The 12795-nt window shown below is 40.2% G+C and overlaps 1 non-coding gene across 1 annotated transcript; it reads right to left on the reverse strand.

The window, feature by feature from the left end:
• Nucleotides 1-1389: 1389 nt before the first annotated feature.
• LOC112781798 (small nucleolar RNA R71) lies at nt 1390-1497 on the reverse strand. The gene has a single exon (XR_003192556.1). It is a non-coding gene; the product is annotated as a small nucleolar RNA R71 (small nucleolar RNA).
• Between the last annotated feature and the right edge of the window lie 11298 nt (nt 1498-12795).

Raw genomic sequence — 12795 nt, forward strand, 5'->3', positions numbered from 1 at the left:
AAAATTTTTCAAAATTAGTTGTTACTTATGAGTCAAATCAAATTTTCATTTTAAAAACTCTATCTTTTTCAAATCTTTTTAAAAAAAAATTAAATCTTTTTCATTTTTCTTTCATAATTTTTGAAAATTTCAAATTGATTTTCAAAAATGTTTTTCTTATTTCTATTTCATATTTTCGAATTTAATACTAACAATTAATGTGATTAATTCAAAAATATTAGGTTGTTACTTGCCTATTAAGAAAGGTTCAATCTTTAAATTTTAAAATCATATCTTTTAGTTTCTTGTTAGTCAAGTAATCAACTTTAATTTTCAAAATCAAATCTTTTTAAATTTCTTTTTCAAATATTTTTCAAAATAAATTTCAATCACATCTTTTTCAAAATCAATTTCAAAATCTTTTCTAACTTCTTATCTTTTCAAATTTGATTTTCAAATATTTTTCAATTAACCACTTAACTTTTTTATTGATTCTTATCTTCTTCAAAACTGCCTAACTAATTCTCTCTCTCTAATTTTCGAAAATCCCTTCCCTCTTTTTCAAAATTCCTTTTTTTAACTAATTGTTTTAATTTTTAATTTAATTTGATTTCAATTTTAATTTTCGAAATTTAACTTTAAATTTTATTTTTTAATTTAATTAATTTTTGAAATTCCCTCTCTCTCATCTCCTTCTATTTATTTATTCATCTACTAACACTTCTTTTCCACCCAAGATTCGAACCCCATCTTCCTCTCTGTGTTCGAATTTTACCTCTTCTCCTTCTTACATTCTTCTCTTCTTATACTTGCATAAGGAATCTCTATACTGTGACATAGAGGATTCCATATTTTCTTTTCTGTTTTCTTCTTTTTCATATGAGCAGGAACAAGGATAAGAACATTCTTGTTGAGGCTGATCCTGAACCTGAAAGGACTCTGAAGAGGAAGCTAAGGGAAGCTAAAGCACAATTCTCTAGAGAAAATCTGACAGAAATTTTCAAAAAAGAAGGAGACATGGTCAAAAATAATAACAATGCAAGGAAGATGCTTGGTGACTTTACTGCACCAAATTCCAATTTACATGGAAGAATCATCTCAATTCCTGCCATTGGAGCAAACAACTTTGAGCTTAAACCTCAATTAGTTTCTCTGATGCAACAGAACTGCAAGTTTCATGGACTTCCATTTGAAGATCCTTTTCAGTTCTTAACTGAATTCTTGCAGATCTGTGATACTGTTAAGACCAATGGGGTTGATCCCGAGGTCTACAGGCTTATGCTTTTCCCGTTTGCTGTAAGAGACAGAGCTAGAGTATGGTTGGACTCTTAACCTAAAGATAGCCTGAACTCTTGGGATAAGCTGGTCACGACTTTCTTAGCCAAGTTCTTTCCTCCTCAAAAGCTTAGCAAGCTTAGAGTGGATGTTCAAACCTTCAAACAAAAGGAAGGTGAGTCCTTCTATGAAGCTTGGGAGAGATACAAGAAACTGACCAAAAAGTGTGCTTCTGACATGCTTTCAGAATGGACCATCCTGGATAAATTCTATGATGGTCTGTCTGAGCTATCAAAGATGTCATTGGACCACTCTGCAGGTGGATCCATTCACCTTAAGAAAACGCCTGCAGAAGCTCAGGAACTCATTGACATGGTTGCAAATAACCAGTTCATGTACACTTCTAAAAGGAATCTTGTGAGTAATGGGATGCCTATGAGGAAGGGAGTTCTTGAAATTGATACTCTGAATGTCATATTGGCTCAGAACAAAATATTGACTCAGCAAGTCAATATGATCTCTCAGAGTCTGAATGGATTGAAGGAATCATCCAACAGTACTATAGAGGCATTTTCTGAAGGAGAAGCTTATGATCCTGAGAACCCTGCAGTAGTAGAGGTGAATTACATGGGTGAACCCTATGAAAACACCTATAATACCTCATGGAGAAATCATCCAAATTTCTCATGGAAGGATCAACAAAAGCCTCAACAAGGCTTTAATAATGGTGGAAGAAACAGGTTTAGCAATAGCAAGCCTTTTCCATCATCCACTCAGCAACAGACAGAGAGTTCTGAGCAGAATCCATCTAGCTTAGCAAATATAGTCTCTGATCTATCTAAGGCCACTGTAAGTTTCATGAATGAAACATGGTCCTCCATTAGGAATTTGGAGGCACAAGTGGGCCAGCTGAGTAAAAGAGTCACTGAAACTCCCCCTAGTACTCTCCCAAGCAATACAGAAGAAAATCCAAAGAAAGAGTGCAAGGCCATTGATTTAACCATCATGGCCGAACCTACAAGGGAGGAGGAGGATGTGAATCCTAGTGAGGAAGACCTCCTGGGACGTCCAGTGACCAATAAGGAGTTTCCCTTTGAGGAACCAAAGGAATCTGAGGCTCAATTAGAGGCCATAGAGATTCCATTGAACCTCCTTCTACCCTTCATGAGCTCTGATGAGTATTCTTCTTCTGAAGAGAATGAGGATGTTACTGAAGAGCAAATTGCCAAGTACCTTGGTGCAATCATGAAGCTGAATGCCAAGTTATTTGGTAATGAGACTTGGGAAGATGAACCTCCTTGCTCATCAATGAACTGAGTGATCTGGATCAACTGACATTGCCTCAGAAGAAACAGGATCCTGGAAAATTCTTAATACCTTGTACCATAGGCACCATGACCTTTGAGAAGGCTCTATGTGACCTTGGATCAGGGATAAACTTCATGCCACTCTCTGTAATGGAGAAACTGGGAATCTTTGAGGTGCAAGCTGCCAGAATCTCATCAGAAATGGTAGACAACTCAAGAAAACAGGCTTATGGACTGGTAGAGGATGTGCTAGTAAAGGTTGAAGGCCTTTACATCCCTGCTGATTTCATAATCCTAGACACTGGGAAGGAAGAAGATGAATCCATCATCCTTGGAAGACCCTTCCTAGCCACAGCAAGAGCTGTGATTGATGTGGATAGAGGAGAATTGATCCTTCAACTGAATGAGGATAACCTTGTGTTTAAAACTCAAGGATCTCCTTCCGTAACCATGGAGAGGAAGCATGAAAAGCTTCTCTCACTGCAGAGTCAACCAAAGCCCCCAAAGTCAAACTCTAAGTTTGGTGTTGGGAGGCCACAACCAAACTCTAAGTTTGGTGTTGAACCCCCACATTCAAACTCTAAGTTTGGTGTTGGGAGGTTCCAACAATGATCTGAACATCTGTGAGGCTCCATGAGAGCTCACTGTCAAGCTATTGACATTAAAGAAGCGCTTGTTGGGAGGCAACCCAATGTTATCTAATTATATCTATTTTATTTTCTCTTTGTTATTTCATATTTTATTAGGTTGATGATCATGTGGAGTCACAAAAACTACTGAAAAAAATCAAAAACAGAATGAAAAATATCATTAAAAATAGCACACCCTGGAGGAGAGGCATACTGGCATTAAACACCAGAAACAAGCATCTGTCTGGCATTTAACGCCAGAAACAAGCACCAAGCTAGCGTTTAACGCCAGAACCAAGCATCTACCTGGCGTTAAACGCCAGAAACAAGCTGCATTTGGGCGTTTAAAACCAGAAACAGGAAGCAGTCTGGCATTAAACACCAGGATTGCACAGCAAGGGCGTTTTACACGCCTAATTGGAGCAGGGATGTTAAGTCCTTGACCCCACTTGATCTGTGGACCCCACAGGATCCTCTCAGGATCTATGGACCCCACAGGATCTTCTCAGGATCTATGGACCCCACAGGATCCCCTCAGGACCTGTGGACCCTACAGGATCCCCACATCTTCTTCTCTCTCCTCTTCACACCTTTTCATAACTCTCTTCCCCAAATACCCTTCACCAATCAACTCAATCACTCTTCTCCATCACCTCTTCACCACTCACATCCATCCTCTCTTCCACAAAAATCCCACCCACCTTCAAAATTCAAACTATTTTCCCTCCCAAACCTAACCCTCCCCCCATTCCTATATAAACCCCTCATTCTTTCTTCATTTTCACACAACACAAACCTCTCTTCTCCCCCTTTGCCGAAACAACCTCTCTCTCCCTCTCCTCCATTTCTCTTCTTCTTCTCCTTCTTCTTTCTTTCTTCTTTTGCTCGGGGATGAGCAAAAATTTTAAGTTTGGTGTGGTAAAAAGCATTGCTTTTTGTTTTCCATAACCATCAATGGCACCTAGGGCCAGAGAAACCTCAAGGAAGAGGAAAGGGAAGGCAATTGCTTCCATCTTTGAGCCATGGAAGATGGAGAGATTCATCTCAAGGGTCCATCAAGACCACTTTTATGAATTTGTGGCCAAGAAAAAAGTGATCCCTGAGGTTCCTTTCAAGCTCAAAAAGAATGAGTATCCTAAGATCCGACTTGAGATCCAAAGAAGAGGTTGGGAAGTTCTCACCAACCCCATTCAACAAGTCAGATCCTAATGGTTCAAGAGTTCTATGCAAATGCATGGATCACTAGGAACCATGATCAAAGTGTGAACCCCAATCCAAAGCATTGGCTTACCATGGTTCGGGGGAAATTCTTAGATTTCAGTCCAGAAAATGTAAGGCTGGCGTTTAACTTGCCAATGATGGAAGAGAAGGCACGCCCCTACACAAGAAGGGTCATCTTTGATCAAAGGTTGGACCAAGTCCTCATAGACATATGTGAGGAAGGAGCTCAATGGAAAATTGACTCAAGAGGCAAGCCGGTTTAACTAAGAAGGCATGACCTCAAACTAGTGGCTAGGGGATGGTTAGAGTTCATTCAATGCTCAATCATTCCTACTAGCAACCGGTCTGAAGTTATTATAGACTGGGCCATCATGATCCATAGTATCATGATTGGAAAGGAGGTGGAAGTTTGGTGCACGAATTGTGAACCACACTTTTCACACTCGTACCACTAACCAGCAAGTGCACTGGGTCGTCCAAGTAATACCTTACGTGAGTAAGGGTCAAATCCCACGGAGATTGTTGGTTTGAAGCAATCTATGGTTATCTTGCAATTCTTAGTCAAGAAGTCAATTATATTTATCAGTTGAATTGCGAACAAACAAGAGAGCATGGATTAAAGGTTACTTGTTATGCAGTAATGGAGAATATGTTGGAGTTTTGGAGATGCTTTGTCTTCAGAATCTCTGCTTTCCTCTGTCTTCTGATTCACGCACGCACGTCCTCCTATGGCAAGCTGTGTGTAGGTGGATCACCGTTGACAATGGCTACCATCCATCCTTCCAGTGAAAAGGGTCCAAGTGCGCTGTCACCGCACGGCTAATCATCTGCAGGTTCTCAGTCGTACCGGAATAGGATTTACTATCCTTTTGCGTCTATCACTACGCCTAGCACTCGCGAGTTTGAAGTTCGTCACAGCCATCCAATCCCAGAATCCTACTCGGAATACCACAGACAAGGTTTAGACTTTCCGGATTTTCATGAATGCCGCCATCAATCCAGCTTATACCACGGAGATTTTGATTAAGGAATCTAAGAGATATTCATTCAATCTGATGTAGAACGGAGGTGATTGTCAGACACACGTTCATGGATTGAGGAAGGTGATGAGTGTCACAGATCATTACCTTCTCCATAGTTAGGCACAAATGGATATCTTAGGTAGGAACACGCATGTTTGAATGGAAAACAGAAATACTTGCATTAATTCATCGAGACACAGCAGAGCTCCTCACCCCTAACAATGGAGTTTAGAGACTCATGCCGTCAAAGAGTACAAAGTTCAGATCTAAAATGTCATGAGATACAAAATGAATCTCTAAAAGTTGTTTAAATACTAAACTAGTAACCTAGGTTTACAGAAAATGAGTAAACTATAATAGATAGTGCAGAAATCCACTTCTGGGGCCCACTTGGTGTGTGCTGAGGCTGAGACTAAAGCTTTCACGTGCCTGGGGCTGTTTTGGGCGTTCAACGCCAGCTTTGGATCCTTTTCTGGCGTTGAACTCTAACTTGCAACATGTTTCTGGCGCTGGACGCCAGATTTGGGCATAGAACTGGCGTTGAACACCCGTTTACGTCGTTTATCCTTGAGCAAAATATGGACTATTATATATTTCTGGAAAGCCCTGGATGTCTACTTTCCAACGCAATTGGAAGCATGCCATTTGGAGTCCTGTAGCTCCAGAAAATCCATTTTGAGTGTAGGGAGGTCAGAATCCAACAGAATCAGCAGTCCTTTTTCAGCCTGAATCAGATTTTTGCTCAGCTCCCTCAATTTCAGCCAGAAAATACCTGAAATTACAGAAAAATACACAAACTCATAGTAAAGTCCAGAAATGTGGATTTTGCCTAGAAACTAATGAAAATAAACTGAAAACCAACTAAAACATACTAAAATCTATATGAAATTGACCCCAAAAAGCGTATAAAATATCCGCTCATCACAACACCAAACTTGAACTGTTGCTTGTCCTCAAGCAACTAGACAAATAAAATAGAAGACTAATAAGTCAGGAAGCGATAATATCTCAGAGTTTTTGAGTGAAGCTCAGATTCTAATTAGATGAGCGGGACTAGTAGCTTTTTGCTTCCGAATAGTGTTGGCATCTCACTTTATCCATTGAAGCTCAGAGTGATTGGCATCTATAGGAACTTAGAATTCAGATAGTGTTATTGATTCTCCTATTTCAGTATGATGATTCTTGAACACAGCTACTTTATGAGTCTTGGCCGTGGCCCTAAGCACTTTGTTTTCCAGTATTACCACCGGATACATAAATGCCACAGACACATAATTGGGTGAACCTTTTCAGATTGTGACTCAGCTTTGATAAAGTCCCCAAATAGAGGTGTCCAGGGTTCTTAAGCACACTCTTTTTCTTGCTTTGGACCTTGACTTTAACCGCTCAGTCTCAAGTTTTCACTTAACACCTTCACGCCACAAGCACATGGCTAGGGACAGCTTGGTTTAGCCGCTTAGGCCAGGATTTTATTCCTTTAGGCCCTCCTATCCACTGATGCTCAAAGCCTTGGGATCCTTTTTATTACCCTTGCCTTTTGGTTTTAAGGGCTATTGGCTTTTTCTGCTTGCTTTCTCTTCTCTTTTTTTTTTTTTTTAATGGAAGCTTTGTTCTTTGCTGCTTTTTCTTGCTTCAAGAATCATTTTTATGATTTTTCAGATTATCAATAACATGTCTCATGTTCATCATTCTTTCAAGAGCCAACATATTTAACAGTCTTAAACAACAAATTCAGAAGACATATGCACTGTTCAAGCATTCATTCAGAAGACAGAAAGCATTGCCACCACATGTTACTAATTAGAATTTTTTTTCTTATTAAAAAAAACTCGAATTTTATTGCCTCTTATTCAAAAGATCTACTATTTTGTTCATGTTTGCTGATGATGAGAAAAATAGACTATAACTTAATTGGAGGTAAAATCAAAATAGACATTAATTACTACTATATGACTCCTAAGGTAAACTCTTATAACGACAACTATCACAGAGTTAAAGCAGAAATTAGAATTTAACAACCTTTGTTCTGGGAAGTGGATGTTCCTCGAATCTGTGGGGTGCTTGGTCCTTCAAGAGATAACTTCTGGCGCTTCAATTCCCTCAAGTCACGCCCTTGCTCTTCCTGTTCTTTAATCAAATAGCAAAGAATTTGACTGTGTTCCTTCTGTTCCTTTATTATTTGTTCCATAGCTTCTTGTATCTTGGTAACTGATGTTTCAAGATACTCCCAATATTCAGATTGAGGGATTTCTGGGAGAAATTCCTGTGTTTTCTTCTTGATGGGGTCATCCTGCACTTGTTGTTCTTCCATTGATGCTTTGGTGATTGGTTTCTCAATTGAGATATACTCAGTTATTCCCATCCTTATCCCAGCGTCCTTGCAGAGCAGAGAGATCAAGCTTGGGTAAGCCAACCTGGCCTCTTTAGAATTTTTATTAGCAATTTTGTAAAATTCAGTTGAAATTAGTTGATGAACTTCCACTTCTTTTCCCATCATGATGCAATGGATCATCACTGCTCTTTTAACAGTGACTTCAGAACGGTTGCTGGTGGGTAGCAGAGAATGCCCAATGAAATCCAGCCATCCTCTGGCGACTGGTTTGAGATCTTCCCTTTTGAGTTGATTTGGGACACCCTTCGTGCTAGTGGTCCACCTTGCTCCAGGGATACATATATCCTCTAGAATCTTATCCAGGCCCTTGTCTGTTCTCATCATTCTCCTGTTGAAAGAGTCTGGATCATCTTTCAGTTGAGGTAGCTTTAAGATCTCTCTGATCTTGTCAGGGATGGTATGAACAATCTTTCCTCTGACCATGGTCCGATATTCATAGAAAGCATTTCCAGATAGTTTTTGCTTGTCTGTCTGCCACATATTAGCATAGAACTCCTAGACCATATTCCTTCCCACTTTCGTCTCAGGATTAGCTAGGACCTCCCAGTTCCTGATTCAAATTTGCTCCTGGATCTCCGGATATTCGTCTTCTTTCAGATCGAATCTAACTTCCGGGATCACTAATCTTAGACCTATTATTTTGTAATAATGGTCTGAATATTCTTTAGATAAGAACTTCCCTTGATTCCAAAGTGGTTTTGGAACGCTCTCTTTCTTGCCTCTTGAAGTGGGTTGTTTTCCCTTAGGAGCCATGATCTTAGTGATCACGGATAAACACACCAAACTTAGAGGTTTGCTTGTCCTCAAGCAAAATAAAAGAAAGGAGAGGGATAGAAGGAGAGCTAGGTGCAATTGTTGATGGAGGGGGGTGAAGGCCGAACCCATATTTAAAGGGAGGGGGGGTGGGTTCGAAAATTTTAGGAAAGATATGATAAAAAAGATTGATTTGGAAAAGATAAGATAGAAGATATGATAAAAGAGGATATAGTTTAAAATTGAAAAGATATGAAAAATTTTTGAAAAAGATAACTCTAGATTTTGAAAAAGATAATGTGGAGATTTGAAAATGATATTAGTTGAAAAGATAGATTTGTTTTGAAAATTTGAAAAAGAGTTGAATTGAATTGAAAAAGAGGGTTTGTGCTTATGGATTAAGATACATTTGATATTTTTAAGGTAGGGTTTTTAGAAATTAGGGATTTTAGAAACCAGGGTTCTTAACATGTTTATGGAAGAAATCATGAATTAAAGCATGAAAATTAAGATTAGAATGAAAAAATATGAAGAAAAAATGAATTTACCCCCTCCCCACCATCCTAGCATTTGAACGCCCAAACGCTGCATGTTTTGGGCATTCAGTGCCCAAATGCTGCCTCTCCTGGGCGTTCAACGCCCAGCTACTGCTTCTTTCTGGCGTTGAATGCCAGAAAGTCTTTTGTTACTGGGCGTTTTTCTGAACGCACAGAATGCTGTAAATCTGGCGTTAAACGCCCAGATGGCTATCCTCACTGGCGTTCAACGCCCAGTAGATGCTTCTGTTGGTCGTTGAATGCCCAAAACAGACTTTTACTGGCGTTTTCTTGCCAGTGAGCTCTTTTTCTCTGTTTTGTGTGCAGAATCCTTCTGTAACCCTGTGAACTTATACAATTGACTCTTTACCTTAGGATCAGTGAACTTTATATAAACAAATAAAAATAAAAATAGGGCAAAATGCTTAGAGGATTGATGCCCCATGGCTGGGTTGCCTCCCAGCAAGCGCTTCTTTATTGTCTTTAGCTGGACCTTGCTGAGCTTTTAGTCTAGCTTCAGCCTTGAGCACTCTTGCTCAACATTGCCTTCAAGATAGTGCTTGATTCTCTGTCCATTGACAATGAACTTCTTATCAGAATCAATATCCTGAAGCTCCACATAACCATATGGTGATACACTTGTAATCACATATGGTCCCCTCCACCGGGACTTCAGTTTCCCGGGGAATAGCCTGAGCCTAGAGTTGAACAACAGAACCTTTTGTCCTGGTTTAAAGATTCTAGATGACAGCTTTCTGTCATGCCACTTTTTTTATTTTTCTTTATAAAGCTTGGCATTTTCGAAAGCAATGAATCTGAATTCCTCTAGCTCATTTAGCTGGAGCAATCTTTTTTCTCCAGCTAATTTGGCATCAAAGTTTAGGAATCTGGTTGCGCAATAGGCTTTATGTTCCAGTTCCACGGGCAGGTGACATGCCTTACCGTAGACCAGTTGGTATGGAGAGGTCCCTATAGGAGTCTTGAATGCTGTTCTGTATGCCCACAGAGCATCATCCAAGTTTTTTGCCCAATCCTTTCTACGGGTATTTACTGTCCGTTCTAGGATTCTTTTTAGCTCTCTGTTAGAGACTTCAGCTTGTCCATTAGTCTGTGGATGATATGGAGTCGCCACCTTGTGGCGAATCCTATACCGGACCATGGCAGAGTAAAGCTGTTTGTTGCAGAAGTGAGTGCCCCCATCACTGTTTAGTACTCTAGGGACCCCAAACCTGCTCAAGATATATTTCTGGAGGAACTTCAGCATTGTTTTAGTATCATTGGTGGGTGTGGCAATGGCCTCAACCCATTTTGATACATAGTCAACTGCCACCAGAATATAAGTGTTTGAGAATGATGGTGGGAAAGGTCCCATGAAGTCAATTCCCCATACGTCAAACAACTCAATCTCCAAGATTCCTTGTTGAGGCATAGCGTAACCATGAGGCAGATTACCAGCTCTTTGGCAACTGTCACAGTTACGTATAAACTCTCGGGAACCTTTATAGAGTGTGGGCCAATAGAACCCACATTGGAGGACCTTGGTGGCTGTTCGCTCACCTCCGAAATGGCCTCCATATTGAGATCCATGGCAATGCCATAGGATCCTCTGTGCTTCTTCTCTAGGAACACACCTACGGATTATTCCGTCTGCACATCTCTTAAAGAGATAGGGTTCATCCCACAAGTAGTACTTTGCATCAGTGATTAATTTTTTCTTTTGTTGCCTGTTGTACTCTTTGGGTATGAACCTTGCAGCTTTATAGTTTGCAATATCGGCAAACCATGGTGTTTCCTGAATGGCAAATAAATGCTCATCCGGAAAAGTCTCAGAGATCTCAAGAAAGGGAGGGGACGTCCCTTCTACTGGCTCTATCCGGGACAGATGATCAGCCACTTGGTTCTCTGTCCCTTTTCTGTCTCTTATTTCTATATCAAACTCTTGCAGAAGCAACACCCATCTGATGAGCCTGGGTTTTGAATCCTGCTTTGTGAGTAGATATTTAAGAGCAGCATGGTCAGTATACACAATCACTTTTGGTCCTACTAAGTATGACCTAAACTTGTCAATGGCATAGACCACTGCAAGTAATTCTTTTTCTGTGGTTGTGTAATTTTTCTGGGCATCATTTAAAATGCGACTAGCATAATAAATGACGTGTAGAAGCTTGTCATGCCTCTGTCCCAATACTGCACCAATGGCGTGATCATTGGCATCACACATTAGCTCAAATGGTAATGTCTAGTCTGGTGCAGAAATAACTGGTGCTGTGACCAGCTTAGCTTTTAGCATTTCAAACGCCTGTAGACACTCTGTGTCAAACACAAATGGCGTGTCAGCAGCTAGCAGATTGCTTAGAGGTTTTGCAATTTTTGAAAAATCCTTTATAAACCTCCTATAGAATCCTGCATGCCCCAGAAAGCTTCTGATTGCCTTAACATTGGCAGGTTGTGGTAATTTTTCAATTACCTCTATTTTTGCTTGATCCACCTCTATTCCCTTGTTTGAGATTTTATGCCCAAGGACAATCCCTTCAGTCACCATGAAGTGACATTTTTCCCAGTTTAAAACTAGGTTGGTCTCTTGGCATCTCTTCAGAACAAGTTTCAGGTGATCAAGACAGGAGCTGAATTAGTCTCCATATACTGAGAAGTCATCCATGAAGACTTTCAGAAATTTTTCCACCATATAAGAGAAAATAGAGAGCATGCATCTCTGGAAGGTTGCAGGCGTATTACATAGCCCAAATGGCATCCTTCTATAAGCAAACACTCCGGATGGACATGTGAATGCTGTTTTCTCTTGATCCTGGGGATCTACTGCAATCTGGTTATAGCCTGAGTAGCCATCAAAAAAGCAGTAATAATCATGACCTGCCAGTCTTTCTAGCATCTAGTCTATGAATGGTAAAGGAAAATGATCCTTTCTGGTGGCTGTATTGAGCCTTCTGTAGTCAATACACATGCTCCACCCTGTAACTGTTCTTGTTGGAACTAGTTCATTTTTTTCATTATGAATCACTGTCATGCCCCCCTTTTTTGGGACAATTTGGACAGGGCTCACCCAGGGGCTATCAGAAATAGGATAAATAATCCCGGCCTCTAGTAATTTGGTGACCTCTTTCTGCACCACTTCCTTCATGGCTGGATTTAGCCGCCTCTGTGGTTGAACCACTGGTTTAGCATTATCTTCCAATAAGATTTTGTGCATGCATCTAGCTGGGCTTATGCCATTAAGGTCACCTATGGACCACCCAAGAGCTGTCTTGTGTGTCCTTAGCACTTGAATAAGTGCTTCCTCTTCCTGTGGATTTAAAGCAGAGCTTATGATCACTGGAAAAGTGTCACCTTCTCCCAGAAATACATATTTCAGGGATGGTGGTAATGGTTTGAGCTCGGGTTTAGGAGGTTTTTCCTCTTCCAGAGGAAATTTCAGAGGCTCTTTCATCTCCTCTGAATCCTCCAAATCAGGCTGAACATCTTTAAAGATGTCTTCCAATTCTGATTCGAGACTCTCAGCCATGTTGATCTCTTCTACCAAAGAGTCAATAAGATCAACTTTCATGTAGTCTTTTGATGTGTCTGGATGCTGCATGGCTTTGACAGCATTCAACTTAAACTCATCATCATTGACTCTCAGGGTTATTTCCCCTTGTTGGACATCAATGAGGGTTCGTCCAGTTG

This window comes from Arachis hypogaea, chromosome 19 (genome assembly GCF_003086295.3).
Source record: "Arachis hypogaea cultivar Tifrunner chromosome 19, arahy.Tifrunner.gnm2.J5K5, whole genome shotgun sequence".
Classification (NCBI taxonomy): domain Eukaryota; kingdom Viridiplantae; phylum Streptophyta; class Magnoliopsida; order Fabales; family Fabaceae; genus Arachis; species Arachis hypogaea.